Source organism: Camarhynchus parvulus, chromosome 8, assembly GCF_901933205.1.
Source record: "Camarhynchus parvulus chromosome 8, STF_HiC, whole genome shotgun sequence".
NCBI classification, from domain to species: Eukaryota; Metazoa; Chordata; class Aves; order Passeriformes; family Thraupidae; genus Camarhynchus; species Camarhynchus parvulus.
In genome coordinates this window covers 12,826,585-12,843,947 of record NC_044578.1, presented here as the reverse complement: position 1 = coordinate 12,843,947, position 17,363 = coordinate 12,826,585, and the positions used below count along the sequence as shown (strand labels likewise).

The window sequence follows — 17,363 nt, the reverse complement described above, 5'->3', positions numbered from 1 at the left end:
ATATATTTGTCCCTATGAACCCCAATCACAATGGGGAGCACAGATATTTGAGTGCTCAAATGTTTGCATGCAAAATCAGAAGGAAAACATACATGTTCCTGAATGAGACATTTTTATTTTTGAAATTGATAGTGCCTATTTCATGCAAACTACTTTGCATTTTTATAGTTAGGAAATGTCAATAAATCCATGGCATGTAAAAGGGCACTGCTACTATGGCAGCGATTGGAATTCTATACTTTGTCAAATACATGTACCTCTTAATTCAATAATCTTTAAAAGCAATACTCATTGTGGTTTACAGTATGACACCTGACCTTTTGCTAATGTCAAATACCATTTTGCTTTAGCATGGAAAATTATTATATTTCTATAAATATAATCATTATTCTTGGGGAAAATGTATTAAAGAAATAGAATAGGAAACTGATCAGCTTATCAATTATTTCACATGACAGTGATTTTATGTATTATTGTTGACATTTCTGTAAGTATCTTAAAAAGGCCCTAAAAGAACAGCATCTCTGAGTCAAAATTCTGCCTGCAATACTGGCCTATTAGCTGAGGGGAGAGAAAAACCCAAAAATTCTGTTGTACTGATTGGCAACAAGAATGTAGTATTAGGTTGTTTTTCCAGCCAAGCTCAATAAAATCTCTGGCAATGCTTATACAATATATGATTTGGACTTCTCCTTAAAGGTAGCTAAGTACAATTTACAAAATACTTATTTAGTTGTCATAGATATGTCTGGATCTGCCTTAAAAGCAAGCTAGCAGCAAGGGAGATAAAGAATTCAGTTCCACATCATTAGGAGATACAGAATTTTTTTGCTCAACTAAGCAAATATACTTGCCGTTGAATGAAACGTATCAGTTAAGCTCAAATCCACTGCTTGACCAGTGTATTCATGTAGATTATCTATCAATATATGCTTCTCTTTTCATGTTGACAGTATAAATCTCATTGATTCATGTCTAACTTGTGTTAGGGGGAGAGTGTAGGTTAAAAAAAACTCTGAAATGTGTGTATTTTTTTACATATCTCTACCTATGTAAATATGGCAAGAGGTTCATTTTACCTGAGCAGCTGGACTTTACTGAACAATCTTGCACAGAAGTGTATTGTTCTTTCTGTTGGGATAGATCAAGGCAGAATTTTTGCCTGTGGAAGAAAAGCAATGCACTTTCTTTTTGTTTATGATGTGCCTCCAATGGTACTTCATGTGCCAGAAAAATATCCTTTAAATAGCAATCTTCTTCACCTTCCATGCTTGGCATTGACATTGTTTTCTTTGTGAGATAAAGTGTAGAAAGATACAGCACAGTCTTAGAATGGCTTAGCAAGAGAGTGGTGCCAGATTTAGACTTTGTTTATGACATAGTTCTTCTATGAATATGCAAGCAAAAATCAAAAGACTCTCCAGCTTGTGAAAAGGAATTCATTATGAAACCCCACAACAAACCTAATGAGAACTTTAACGATTCCTTATTCAAACATTATATTAGAGGGCAAAAGAGTAGCAAAGATGAATCAGTTGCCTTACTAATGTATGAAATAATGGAGACAGAAGCTACATTCATGTGTATGGAGAACATGAGAATATTTTGCTGGACCTTTTAGGTTATTAATCTTTCTGCAGGTTATTTAAAAGGAGGAAAATGGGTTAAAAACTGGGAGTCAGAATAGGGTTGTTTGAAAGAGACTTTCACCTCCAGAAGTTTCTTTGCTAAAGATAATAGAAGACTCAGCCACCTAGACAGTAATTTTTAAAAATTAACCACCATCTAGAGAAGAGAGAATTTTCCACAGACAGCATTTTACTACTGCTGTTACAGACTTTGCTAAATTTGGCCTGGACATTTTGCCCTTAGACATTCAGTAATTGAAATGACCAATAGAGGCTATGGCCATAGCTTTGAAAAAACCTGTGTTGCCTACTTGTAATTCATTGCTGGTTGCTTAGCTTCCCCTAAAAGTCAACTCCTCATTTACAGTTGATATAAGTCTTTCTCTAAAGGCTGGAGAAAAGGTAATATGAGTTATGAACCTGCTTTTCAGGACACAGAAAAAAGTCTTCTTCAAGACCTCACTGAATTGGTTGGTGCTGTTTTCCATCATGGGAAGCAACTACCCTGGGGCTCTGAGAGAGGAAGGAGGTCATGTGAGTGCTTCTCAATCCATTTCAGACAAAATGAGCTGGGTTAGCTCATACTCACCTTCAACAGTCCATTAAGCTTTCCCGGTTCATTTTGTCTGTAATGCAAAGGAATGTGTACACAAACTCCTCCACAAACAGAGCTTGGAGGATGGCAGCTTCTGGTGGGGTAAGGTGACAGACCACTGGGGAAAAAGCCCGTTTCCATTGCCTGCTCAGGAATGCTTTCCCATGAAGTCTAAGTCAAAGCAGGCAGACCATCACCTTTTATGCAAGGCAAGTTAAACTCTGGCCCAATGAGTCTCCCTGAGATAGTTTTGTAAAGACTAGCACTTGGTGGAGGAACTTTTAGAAAAGTCAATAGTTAAGCCACAAACATTTTAAACATGAGTTGATACTTAAAACTTAAAAAAACCAAAAAGTGAATGCTTAATAAAAACACCTTAATATGTGCATAGGAAAGCAGATGGATCTCTACATGATTTACTGAAAGATATATTTGAAAGTAAATGTCTTTGAAAAAAGCTAGATATTTCATTACAGTAAATTAATGCAAATAAATTACAAATGTCAGGATTCACTGGAAAAATCAGTAAAATCTCTGACATTCTTTAAAACAAATTCTGAGAACTATGCATGTATCCACTGCACACTTTCAAAGACTGAAAGAAAACAGGGAATAATACCACAGAAATTTCTCAGGATAGATAAAGATGGAGAGCACTTTACACCCTTGATCAGAAACTTACAAACCAGTGATGTTTATAGTACAAGAGTGGCTTCAGAATTTTTGGACAGAGCCATATACAAGCATTTAATTTCAAAATCAGGTTGAAAAACATCAGTTATTTCACAAGAATCGTAAACCTCTGGTTTTGTCTAATAAAACACTAATAATAGAACACTGTATTTAACTTTTATCAGATGGATCATTCTGTACCCTCTCACCTTGGAGCAAATTAAGTGCTTCTGTTGTGTCATTTCAGGGCCTATAAGCCAAATTATGTAGACTCCTCAGGCCCAAATATATTTTTGGAGGGGAGCATTAATTTTAAGATATTTTAACATGCACCATGCCATCTTCTCTTTTCAGTTACAAATTTATCTCTTCTGATGTGAGAGAATGAAGTATGGAAAGGGGTAAGGAAAGGAATATGGCACTGGAAGCCTAACTGGTTTAGCTTAAAATTCAGCAATGTCTACTGCTTTGCTGAAGGAATGTAACCTGCTGGTGACAGCAATCATGACTTGACAGAGGATCAATCACAAGAGTTACAAGTGCTTTGCCCTTTTTCTGATATGTGACAGTTTTGGAAAACAGCATCCTAGATAATCCCTTGTGGAACAACTTTCTGGATTATCTCTAGTGACCTTAGTTTTCCTACACAAACATAAATGTTCTTCATATTATTAGCCCCAGTTAGGATAATAGCCTTGGTAACAAAGAGGTACAGGAGAACCAATCTGTGCTTGGCAGATACAAAAGACACCTTGAACAAACAGAATAAAACAACAACAACAAAAGTGTGAAACTATCTGCAGCTGCACTGTTCAGCTCTGATGGGAACAGTTTTACTGACTGTGAGGAGTTTAATTCACTCCTTGCATTTCATCTGGTTTTAGCCAGCAGAATTTTAATGAAATAGTCAGTTTAGTTTCCTTCCAAAATTCACACATTAATTTAAAATTGGAATACCACAGCTATGAGCCAGACCTCTTTTACTTGGCCAGTGTTCATCCTGTAACTATGTAAGTGGCTCTTGCATTAGCAAAGTCTTCAAAAACCAGGAGAAGATTTGGAAGATTAGGACGCACAAAGTTTTGAAAGGATTTTCCAAGTTTGATATTTGCACCTGTGTAACTAGCAAAGGACAAAGTTTAGCCCTTAATATTATTTTATCCTGGCAGCATTTTAATATATCCTGGTTTGATTTTGCATCAATTTCTAGCTCCTTAACAGTTTCAAATAGGGTTGTGACTTACAGCTGGGGTCACTGAACAACGTTAGCTAAACATCCAAAGTGTGATATTTTATTGCAGTTAAACTTTTTCAAAAGCCAAGAGGAATCTGGGAAGAAAATACTGGAGATGGAATTTTTAAAGTCTACATGGCTGCAAAGTCATATAACTTATTTACATATATTTTAAGGATATTGATTCCAGAGAAGAAATGCACCCACAAAAAGAAACCCAAGTGAAAGGCTAATGTGTAAATTGCTTTAAAAACTGTAGTTGCTGTAATTACATGGAGCATTTTACAAGCGACTAGGGACTGCTTTGGATAGATGACTGAAATTTAATCAGTATCTGGCACAGATTGCCTTTCTTTCACACCCTGCATTTCTGAAGTACTATTCTAGGGGAACCTGCTAGAATTGTGAGCCTTTGTTATCACATTTATCTCTCTATGCAGCTTCCAAAAGAGTGACTTTCCCAGATCACCCAGAAGATATGGGTCTGGGTTCTTTTTCAGGAGCATATGTCTTTCTTTTCCTTTTTGGGAAAGTTCATTCCACTACCCAGGCTCAGGTTTGTAATCACATGGAACTTTATGTATGAAATATAGAAAATATAGTTAATGCTGCTACCTGTTGCTACAAGATAAAGGAAACATGCACAGCTCTTTGTACTCACAGGACATAAACACTTGTGCTAAACCTTTTATTAAATAAAACTTATTTCTTCTTCAGGCTTTATTTTATTATTTGTGTTAGCTGCCATGAAACTGTCAGTTAAACAAAGGGGGCCCCCAATAATCTCTGCCTTTTAAAGCCAGAAGGAAACAGAAAATAATTAGGTATGGTAAATGTGAAAATTGATCTATCTGAAGAGTGTGCAGTTTACAAGCAAAAAATCAATAAGTTTACACCATACAGATTAAAATCATGTATCAATGTTTTAAATGGTTCAAGATGTAAAGGTCTGAAAGTCTAAATAGAATTCCTGATGATGACTTCTATTAAAATCCTAAGTATTGGAAGATATACAATGACTGTCTAGATTCATTACTATATTATCTGCTTTGCAGAAAAATAATATCCTTGCTGCTTGTTTGTAAAATCCTCATTACTGTGCCTAATATACTCTGTCCCTGGAGTAAATTAAAGCATTTCCTTCTTCGGTACTATGCTTTCCTTTAAGTTGGATTCTTTAAGGGGATTCTTTGAGAAATACAGGGACTATTCTGTGACATCTGAGTTCGGGAGATCAATTTATAGCTGCTAAAGATCATGAAGAATTGCCCATTAAAACAGTTACTATTTGACAAATAACAACATTTGTGTTTAGCCTGGATATTTATCAAGCAGACAGAGCACTTATTCCTGACACCTGAATGAAAGTCTTCATGAACAAACTTATTAATCAGTTATGGTCTGTTTTACACCATCTGTCTTATTTAAATAGAAACTACCAATGTGCACTTTTGCATATATTAATACTGCACTCCTGATCTGGAATGTGCCTGTGTTGAGATGTCACAGCCATGGGCCAAACTACCAACTGTAAAAGCTCTGTTATAGAAATCCTGTTTTCCTCTTCTTGAGAAATGCTGGCACTCTGTTTTGATCTATGCGGATCTGGTGGATTATACATTCTGCATTTAGCCTTATAAAACCTCAGATTGTGGCTGCACTGTGTCACTGAAGTCAGAGGGGACACTGCTACTGAAGTCATTAGCTTTTCAGAGGATGGAAACTGATTCAAAGAGCACCTCATATTTTAAAGTTCTAAACTAAAAACAGGCTTTGGGAAATTTCTTAATTGTTTGTGAGCAAAAACTTTCTTTTAAGCAAAACATTTTGTCAAAATCAAAGGTGTTCCAAGCAGCTTAGTTATTGAATCCACAGGGGAAAAAAAGAAAGATTTGCATAGGTCCCAGTTACAAAGAGTCTACTGTTTTCTAGTAAGGATCAGCTTAACTAAAATAAAGAGGTATGGATAAGACAAAAGTTTCTAAGGAAAGCTTTGTGGTTCATCATCCTACTTAATTTCTTTGAGGATTATGTAGGAGTTGTTAAATGGTGTGGATTTCTGTTCAAATTGAACACAGTATGAGACTATTTAATTTCTGTTTACTGTTCAAACTACTACAAGTATAGCATATATTTTAACAGCAAATGATGAATTTGGCCCCTCAATTTTATTTTACATATTCTGCATGCAGTATCAGGTCTGTTTCTTAAGGACAGGTTCAAAATCCATGGAACTTGTTTCAAAAAGGAATAAATAATTATAATCTGTGGTTTTTATCCATGAATAATTATAATCTGTGTTTAGAGAGTATTTATTTTTCAAAGCTGTATACAAATATTAACAAAACAATCATCACAACATCCTTGTGTGTCATGTTTTACATATAGCAAAATAAGAAAAAATATATAAAATATAGTGCCTAGCACTTTAGTCGTATAACTGGGGTGTCAAGCTACTAAAGTAATGCCAATAACAATAATGGTATGGGAGAAACCTTTCAAGTTTGAGTCTCTAACTGGCTTGATTTTCATAGGTTTCGACTTCTGAGAACTCACAATTCCCTTTGAAGTCAATTGAAAATGTGAATGTCAGCACACATTAAAATCAGACCACTAATTTGGATGCTTAAACATGAAATTTAAATTCGCAACTTTAAGTTTGGAAAAATTCAGCTAGGTGACTTTTCCAAAAGTACCAGTGTTAGACCTAGGAGATTCTTGATTTTCAACACCTTGTTTTCACAGAAATTCCAGCACAGAAACAGTGGACCAAGAAAATTACAATATGGTAGATCTGTGCAGCTAAAGGAAGTTGGAGTGGGCATGGAATACTGCACCATAGCCAGATATTGCAAGGACAAGAGAACCTTCCCTTCTTTCCATAGCAGTCTAATGACAAAAATAGCTGAGACCACCCTGCCTTGTGGAGAGGACACTGAAGAAGTCTGGTCATTTCATATAAACTCCTCCTCTCACCTGCTGTATGTTACCTCCTACCATGTTACACAAAACTGGCTGGAATAGCTGTGGCTACAAAACTCCTGGGGATTAGCTTTGTTTTAAACTTTTTAGGAGTTATGCACCAGATCATCCTGTCCAGTGTCCCAAGGTCACTTCCTCAGCTTCAGATGAGCCTGAGGAATTTATCTCAATTCCAGTTGTTACTGTGCAGATATTACTGAGGAGGGACACTATAAGGAGCGTCTTCCTCATCAGCTGACAGCCACAGGACATGGTCACATTACAGAATGAGTGTTCCTTCATCTGCATGATTTCTTAGGTTTGATGAGGCAGCCAAAGTTCTTTTCTGTGCTAGGTCTGCAGCAAGACTCAAGAACTAATGACTTGAACACATAGTGAGCTCCTAATATTGAAACAAGGGGTGGAGCTGGTGAATTCTATCTAGTGCCAGCTCTCTATGTAATATTTCTCAGGATATGTCTACCTTAGTAAGCACTACCGCTCTACAGAAGTCAGTTTGCAATGTGAATCACCAAACACTGAGAGCCCAACATGCATGTCATGTGTTTGACCATGGGCTTGTTCCTGTGGTTTGAATGCCCATGACTGCTCAGGTCCCACCAGAGGCATTCCTGAAACACATCCTCTAGCTCAGTGATGGAACAGGGTGGACATCCTCTAGTCCAGAAGGAACAGGGCTGTTTTGTCTCTGGGCTGCAGCTCCGTGTTTTGGGAGGCTGTGGGGATTTCCTTCAAGAGTGCACTCATAATTTATGTACCACTTCATGGAGGTACAACCTCCATGCTGGATCTGTGCCTTGGTGTTTCCAAGGCCAGCATACATCAAGAGTTTGCCCACAGCAGAACTCTGTAAGGTGGGAAGGAGTCAAATACCTCTGGCTTAGAAACCTATGGAAGAGAGGTAATGGAAGTTGGGAGTTACAATAAGTTAAGCCAGGTTATTATAATGAATTGTTTCATCCTTTTAATGATCAGGAACAGATCCTATAGTCTCATGTACTAAGCCCCAGCCGAAAGTCCTGCTCATACACAGCTGACTTTCAAAGGATGGAATAACAGAGTAAAGCTGTGGCTGCGCTAAACTTGCATAAAATGTAAACAATATTGTAAATAAAGAAAGTTATCTATGGTTCAGTGTATTTTCATTGTGTTTTGTGAAAGAATGAGGCACATGAATGTCAGAAAAGCATCAGTTTGTATTGTGATGCTTGCAGCTTTAATTATGAGCAACTCCAATTCTCTATGTTTACAGAAGAGAGATCACCTACATGTTATTTGAAAACCATTGGGTGTAAGTTTATAGTGGTAACAGGCAAGTCTAATTTTCTTTCATACTTAGGATTTAATAGGTACAGAATGCTGCCCAAGGGAAAAAAAATGAACAAGTAGTAACTTGATATTTATTCTACACAGACGTGAAGAAAGCTCACAGAAATACACAATGTCTGAAACATTGACATGTATAACTATTTTAATTGTAATGTTGATTTTCTAATAGACCATTCTGCTATGGCAAAGCTTGAAATAGTTGCAATAATTTCCAGACAAAAAAAAAAAACACTCCAAACCCAACCCCCTTGGCAAAAAAAAAAAAAAAAAAAAAAACAACCAAAAAAAACCTGTTTGGAAAAGCTTATGTTGGAGTCATAAAAATTGCACCAAGTTTATACAGTCCAAAGTTGAGAATATAGCATTTTCATTTTGTACAACCAATGCTGTCTTTCCTAGGCCAGATTTTTTTGTAAGTAAGGTCTTGCACTTCTGATATTTCTAGTCTATGCTGGAGAATATTTGTGTAGAATCCTCAGATGGTTTCTAGTGCAGATTCCCAGCTCTGCCAGTTTGACGCCGAATATGACCAGGAATATGGTATAGCAAATAGAGCAGTGGTGGAAATCCTAAAATCTTAGCCCTCCTGGTCATCCCATGTCTGCAGACACAAGAATATAAGCCCTGTTACTAGTTTTCATTTTTTGCAGACGTGCATGGCTGTACAGCCAATGCTGGTGATTTACCCAAGAACATATGGAAAGTTTGTGACAGAATCAACATGTGGAGCACAAGCTTATCCTTGCCCTCAGTTCAGGCTCACTTGCACCTGGACCTCCTACTGACACTAGATTTTGAAAGTCTGACCCATCACAGATTCTTCTATGTGCTCAAGCTAAAGCCTATATGAAACAAACTATTATTTTAAATTAACTTCTCTATTTTTATGGCGGATAATTTTTATTCCATTGGTATTTATATGCATAGCAAATGTATTTGGTGCCTCAGTTCTTTTTTTTTCACATTAGAATTGTCATTTGTGTCACATTTTAAGCCAAATCAAATTATAAAAATATTCAGTTATGTAACTACTAGCACCATAGAATTTCTTCTTATTACGGAGACAAACAAGGAGTATATTGGAAAAAAAATGGTGAATCTCATTTCTGATCCTAATGAAGCAAGTAACCCATTATACCAAGGTTAATTTGTTGACTCATGATTTCCACTTATCCAATGATATACTGAATCATATGAACAAACCTCTACATCTAATCAGTTTTTTTATTGAATCCTGACCTTTTATGCACCTTCTTCTTGATTATGAATGACAGTGACCTTTATCTAATTTAAAACACACATACTGATGCAAAAATATGCAAAGTACACATGTAAATTCTGAATTAGGATGAAGATGTGCATAATCTTCCAGGGAGAAATTGCTGTAGAGAGAGATGTTTATATTAGCTCCAATTGAGGGTATATGGGGAGAAAAAGTGAATTAGTCAGAACTCAGATGGTTTTGGAAGAACAGCTGCAGAGATACTGAAGGCTGTTTAGATTTTCTCTGCTTCTATTTAGAATCCTGAAATGTCAATATAAATATCAATTTTTATTATGCTATTCAGCTTTTTATGGCATTCATGAAATGATCAAAATGGACTAAAGTCAGATAAAACACCTACTCACCTAAGGTTTGACAAACTGCACCCCAGTATTCCATTTATGTTTCACTCAAAATACATTGTAGGAATATTCTACAACACAAAATCTGGGTCAAATTCACAATATTAAAAGCTATCTGGTCCACTTTGCCATTTACCTCATTAGGAAGGAATGGTATGAGCATCATATGGAGATGATCTTTTTAGTTCAGGATATAATTAGGAATTGCTGTAAATGCTGAAAAATAAATAAACAAATTTAAGAGTAGTGAGTCTTGGGGAATAAAGAACTCCCTAACTTTCATTTTGCTTTTTTTCTGCTCATCACTAATGGCCCTGCACTGAAATTACTACAGATGAGCACACAATGGGCACAGTCTGAACCACTGTGTAATCCTATAATCTACTCTCTCTTTTCACAAGTCATTCCTTCCTCTGAATTGCTGTGAACCTAAGTTGTAGATCAGCAGCTTTGTTCTAGCCTCTGTATTAAAAAATATGTGAAAAAAAAATATACAGAAAATTTGCAAAACTCAGTGTAAAGACTGTCAAAGCACAAATCTAACAAACACATTCCTCTGAGACGCTCCAACCAAACAGTACCTGGCATTAGCATGTACTTTCATGATTAACAACAGGGGGTTGTCAGACTGCAATTTCTGAAATAAACAGATTTATCCTGACAGATAATCAGCAGTTTGCACTACCTAATACATGTTATCATCCACCACTGACATCATTACATTAAAAGCACACTTAGTATAATCTTTTGTATGAAATTAAACAGGTTTTATGATACATTTTTGGTGGGTTTTTTGTGACAGATAGAGAGAAGCCTGGTGAACCGACTGCAAGGTTAGAGAAAACATCCATAGCAAACAACACAGAGAAGCTCCCCAGAAATGTCATGCTGTATTTGTTTTTGCACAATCTATTAACATAATTTCTAAATTAATTAAACCCAAGTGTTCTGACTGTAAACCAACGTCTTGTACTTTTAAGCAGTCTTCTATAATGTCCTTGGCTGTCCCCCATATGACCTCAATACTCTCCAGTGTCCCTCTGTCTGTCCATCCTGCTAGCTTCACATAAAAACTTGCTATATAGCATGAACTTGTGAAACATTTTTGATCTTCCCACTTCTAGATATATTTTTGGGGCTGGCAGGTGGACTTTGGGAAACCATGAAGTAATTCCTGCACAGTTATCTGGCAGGCTCAAACTTATCTTTAACTTTTGGACATCTCTTTGTTGACCATCTCTTCCTCCCTGGAGAAAGGAGGCACCAGGTTACACATCTCTCATTGGACAGGTGAAACAGAAACTTTTGTATCTATGGAGGAAATATGGAACAAAGTCACTTGAACATGGGATGCTTGTGGATCCTCCCTCCCATCCAACCTGCCTACTCACTCACCTAGCTGTTTCTGCAGTGATTAACTTTGTACTCAACATGGGCAGTGAAATTTTGGTAGGAAAAACTAAATATACATCCTCTATGCGTGTGTATATATGTACATGTAATATATGTACCCTCCTCCAGGCAAACAATGATTATACCTCCGCTCTAAGGGTAATGGGAATTATATACTCTCAGGTTCACTGGAGAAAATACTGAAATTTCTTTCCTTTTTTAAATTTTAGGTTGCCAACTGACATCATACTATTGTTGTTCTGTGAACTCAGGTAACATAGCCATGGCAAAAGCGAGGAGCAAAAATTGCATGGGGACTGTTACTTGACTTTAACAAGTATTTCATCTTCTTCCTTAGAGCACAATTTCTAAGTCATAGACTTTTCTGCAGGGGCAAGTCAGATATCAAAGTCTTGGCTCCAGAGGCCTATTGTGACTTATTTCTTCAGAGACAGAACCTGTATCCCTCTCTCAGTCCTTTGTCTCACATGGAATAAATTTTGTCTTTTCTGCCTTCTTCCTTCGTAACTTGGCAGGAAGAAAAGTAAGACATAGTGTCTAGCGAGTGAGAGATTTTTATCTATTCACACTCATGGATTTTCACATGCATTCCCCCTAATGATAAAAAAACAACCAGCCCCCCAACTAAAAGAGCAGAACTAAAAGAGTGGGAAGGATGAAGTTCCTTATGTGATGAGTGTAACCTTTAAACAAAGAAGTGGCAGCATGACACACTTTAAATGCATCTTTATTCCTATGTACTCTTTGTGTCCTATAAAACCTAGCTTTTGACAAATATCTATGTATTGATTAAAGATCTTTTACCCTCCTTTTTTCCCTGTATTCTCCTCCAAAACCTTTCAGTTGCAGTTGTTAAAAATAATGAAGAATTTTGCCACAGACCTTTTGCCCCAGGTAAGCTGGACAAAAATGCAACATCTGATACTCTGATGTTGAATGGAGAAATAAATATTAAACTAACTAAGTGATTTCAGTGGTTTATTTTGTTTTCATTTTTAAAAGTGTTGAATTTCTACTGACCCATATTCTGTGTATTTCTTGTATTCAGTGATTTTTGAGGTTGCTTAGATTTTAACTTGCATTAGATATTTTGTGTCCAAAGGTCAAATGAGCATTGCTTTTGAGTCAGATGTCTATTGGTTGCATTTCTAATACTTAATCTTTTCACACTGAGAAAAATAAAATAGTGGGAGGCAGTTCAAGCTATCCCAAATAAACAGACAGAAGTAAAGCAACAATTACTTTTCCTGTGTGGACTGCTCTTGCTCATTTCTCCTCAAGAGATAACACTCACTGACATAATGTCAGATAACCATGTTCAGTGTTTCACAGACTTGCCATTTAAAGATTCATTTCCACTCCACTTATTTTCTTTTTATCAGCTTCTCTTTTGGCGCATTTCATCTGAGAAAATTTTCATGTAGACTCCCAGGACAGGTATTTGGGAGAGAGGGAAGCAAAAGGGTTCAACTTGACTTAAAACACCTCTAGAAATTATAAAGCGAGTAAGATAGGACAGAAAAATGAGAAGTTCTCATGAGAATAGTTGTTTGCATAAAATTCTCAACTCTTACTAAAGTTTCAGTGCAGTTCCTGGGGAAGATGGATATATAAAGCCTCAGGTTAACTTCAGTCATTGCCAAGCATTTTGCATCTGCTGAAGAATTCCAAACATATTAAAGCTTGTCAATCCAAATCTTTAGACTAAAATAAATAAACAAAAACCAACCAACCAAATAAACAAATAAATAACTAACTAAATAAGGAGCAACTTCAAAGACTGTCAGTAGGCAAGTTATAGATCTGATTCAGCTTTTAACCCCTAGAGGTATAGGCACGCTTTATCTGCAAAAGATATGCAATGCCTGTACTCTGCAATATTACATTTTAATAATCTGCAGCACAAGGCAATAATAAAAAGGGAGAATATGATATAACTGTGTACGTAATTGGATGAGAAGCTGTGGGGAGCATCGTCTTTCTACACAATTATAGAAAATACTAATAACAAATCCTCGAGGACTTTGTTGACAATTAAGTTTCCTAATTTTAGCCATGTGTTTTCTCAAAAGCTCTACAGCTTACTTTTTTAGGATTCCCATTTTTTTCCCCTCTCTAGAATACTTTCAAAGTGTGTTGTTTAGCTTAGCATTGTAAACAAGGCTTTCAAGAAGTTGGCTGGAACTTAATCTCTAAAGCATTCTTTTAAGATGGTAGAACCAGCAGAAAGGAGCCTGATGGGAGTAAGAGCCCTGCATTGTACACAGCTCCAAGGTTTGCTGCATCCCATGGACATGCTGCAAGGCACACCACAGTAGAGTATCTGGAAACCCTTCTAGAAAAGAGGTTTGGCTGAGTTACTGTAGCAATGGTGGGTTTGCAGAGGCAGAGGAAAAAAACCAAACCAATGGGAAAAAGGAACTGGCTGCAGGAATTCTCTGACAATCTTCTCTAGAAAACTCCATAGCATTAATTAGCCTGAAATGAAACACAGGGTCTTGCTCCTTGGAGAGTTTACTGAAAATACATTTCATCTCAACCTGGTTTCATCTCATTTATTTCGGTGTATCAAAGAATTAAACTGAGTTGTGTCAAGTAAACCTGGTGAACTTAAAGGAAACTTGAGTACATAATTTGGAAGTAACTGTATGAAATGCTGCTGATGACTCACTAAGGACCACTTTTGTCCCTGCGAGACATTGATCATTGAGCAAAAGATGGAAAAGAATCAGGAAATAGCTGTCTGCTCCAACAGTATTTTAATCCACTTACAAACAACCTCCCTTGGAAAGGCCTTTTTCATATCTCCAGTGGTGACTCATCTAATCTCATCTCTGTATATTGCTAAACTCCACAGGGATCACCTTTACTTTCCAACTTTACCCTGGCCGGGGATTCAGTCAGACAAAAGATCCTTAATGTCTTTCCTTAAGTTCAGCTCACTTCTCTAAAATGCATTTCCCCTCTCTTTCACAAAATGAAAGAAGTAGTTTTTTAGAAATGCTTTCCTTTTCCCCTTCCTTTTTTGTTTTCTATTTTTTTTTTCTTCTGGGGAAGCAGGATGCCAGTATCAAATGTCTCTTTTCTGGAAATCGAAATTTCTTTGTGTGGAGCAAGTTGAGTTTTTGGGAAGAATATATTTCTTTCTTTCCTGTCTAGAAAGGTTTCTTAAATTTTACTTTTAAAACTCATGTATCAAAAATATATGTTTGTTCCTCCACATTATATATATGCTTGTTCTATCTAGCATTAATTTATTCAAAAAACTCTGCACTTGAAAGAGTTAAAAAAAATTCTAATTACAGGATAAGAAAGAAAGGTCAGACTCCACTTACATCATTGTGAAGGGCTTTTATTACACACTGCTATAAAACATATTTCTTTTTTTCAGTTGCCATCCTCACAGGGTAACCTGCATACCAATAGGATCTCCAAAATGCCATGAAGCAAAAGATATTTATCTGCTAAATTCTATGTACAGTAACCTTACAAATGCCAGAGAAGGAAAGATTGCCCTCTGCACAGTAATACTTGTGTAGATGTCTTCTTTATGCTAACAATGACAAGGCTTTCTAGGTTTGCACTGTACTCCAAAATCAGAATGCATTTTTTGTTCAAAAAGCAGACTGTATACCAAAGAGAAAAGATGGACATTTTAGGCACTGAAATACTTCATATAGTGAGCAAATACTCTCCTGAAGCGTTTTTAGTAAAAATATCTAATCCAGAAACATAAAATGCAAATGTATGACTCAAGTGTTCTTGAAGAAATTAGACAGGGTATGTTTGGGAATATCTCTCTGTCCTGGCTGGTTAACTAAATTTTCATTTTGAACTCTGTTTGAAGCCTCACAGAGCTGTTATTTGATTAACTTGACTATGTTAGATAGCAAGTTATCCAAAAGCAGGGTAGCTCCAAATTTAATTGCTGTCATTTTTTAAATCCAGCTGTGCAAAACAACAAAGAACTTTACTCTGGGACAAGTACAAGTCAGAAAAATTCTAATTTTTGCAATATATTAGTTTTCAGTTCCATTACTTGTGATTTAACATATCTAAAGTTGTTTATATAGTTATTTATATAACTATTTTCAGCCCTAAATTCTGACAATGTATTCAAAGAAATATACATTAATAAATGCAAGATTTTCTGTCTGCTTTCATAAAAGCAGTGTGTGCTGTCAGATGTATTAGTTCAATATTTCAAGTGATGTATGCTTAAAATTAGAATGTGACTAATGACGTAGTGCTGACTTTCCTTTTCTTAAGGAGTTTTTTAGGAATCTCATTCAAATAGTTGTTTCAGAGTTGCACTTTGTTTGCAGGGCAAGCACTGCCTATCCAGCCTTTCTAAACAATAAATATTAGCACAGAATAGTGAGTGTTCCGTTTCATCACTTCTGCTGGTAATTCTACTAACTATGTTTATCTTGTGGTCTAAATTTATGACAGGCCCATTTGCAGTGAGGCCTGGAGTTTCCTTGTTTACAACACTGCAAAGTAAAAGGTGACCCTTTTATTTTTGTTTAAAACCTTTCAACAGTTTGTTCTGCTCCAGAGATAGCACCTTAATAAGGTTTCAGGCCAGAAAGCTCTCTTGTTTTCTTTTGTGGGGGTACAGCTCACTGAATTTACTTACACAGACATTAGAAAACATTTTTAAAACAGAATACAAACTTTGCTGCAGATTACATTTGTAGATTAGAAAGCTTCTGCAGTGAGATCCTACCTGCCATTATGTAAAGGAAAAGAGAACCAAGAGGTAGAGGATACATATCTGGCTAAATAAACAGTAAATGAGCTGTTTAAACAGTTGTATCTATACACACAAGTAATAAAAGCATCAGGCACCTGGTGCAAATCTATTAGGACCTAATTCTGACAACAATATACATCATTATAGTGGGATCTGATAAAGAGCAAACACTGGAGGCATTACATGTCTTTAGAAGAATCAGACTTCCTACCTTAGCAAGAGTGATAGAAGGTAAGTCCCCCTTTAAAGAAAGTTGTAAGTAAAGCCAGGCAGCAGTTGCAGTGAATTGAGTCCTTTCAGTCACTGTATACATGCAGTAGTTCTGCAATAAGGGAAAAATATAATGGGAGGAGCAGCTGTGAACGAGTGACCTCCTGAAGCTGAGTTCTCTTTGTGAATCGAGCACTGGGAGCCAGTGCCTCTGATTTGCATGGATTATCTCCACTTGAACAGATACATTTAAATTAACTGGCACAGGGGCACAGGGATAGGAAACAAAATAAATAAATAAAAAAATAAAAGCACACACAAAAAAAGGGAGAGGAAATAGAAAAGGAAGGCGTAAGCGGGTGAGCGGAGGAGCGCGGGGAGCGGAGGGCGAGCGGCGAGCGGGGCGCTCGGCTGGGCGCGCTGAGCCGGCGGCGCTGCGGCTCCGAAGAGCTACAGCTCCCTCTTCATGCCGCAGCCGTAAGACGGGAAAAGCTCCTTTACGGTCGAGTTTAACACAGAGAGAGACCCTCCACCCCCGCCCCTGTTCCCCCCCCCCCAGCTTATGATGGTCCATTTGATCAGATTTCTATAAACACTTAATAACTCAGCCTGACGTGCACCCAGGGTTTTGGACTGCAGGCCTTAAATGATTATAAATCTGGTAAACCCTGCTAAACGATTTTAAACACAGAAGTATTTTGAGCATAGTAACTTGTACAAGTGGGGATGGGTTATTTCCAAGTGTGCCATGGCAGATTTATTATTTGTGAGTGTACAGGTGCTTTTAAAATAGTTAAGGGATGGCAGCATTCACAGCATGCTGTGCGGGAAGATCCCTAACAGGATGGTGGTGTGTGTTCCAGCCTGGTGGTTTCAATGTTATCTAAAAATCTAACAAGACAAAAGAGAGACAAAAAA

General features: G+C 36.9%; 1 protein-coding gene across 1 annotated transcript in view; it reads right to left on the bottom strand.

Annotated features, from left to right (window-relative positions):
- The window catches only part of ADGRL2 (adhesion G protein-coupled receptor L2), a 383,827-nt gene extending 366,924 nt beyond the window's left edge, over nucleotides 1-16,903 (bottom strand). Inside the window, exon 1 of the mRNA XM_030953164.1 lies at nucleotides 16,447-16,903. The gene's annotated coding sequence lies outside the window, so the exon portion shown is untranslated. The remainder of the gene's footprint in view (nucleotides 1-16,446) is intronic.
- Between the last annotated feature and the right edge of the window lie 460 nt (nucleotides 16,904-17,363).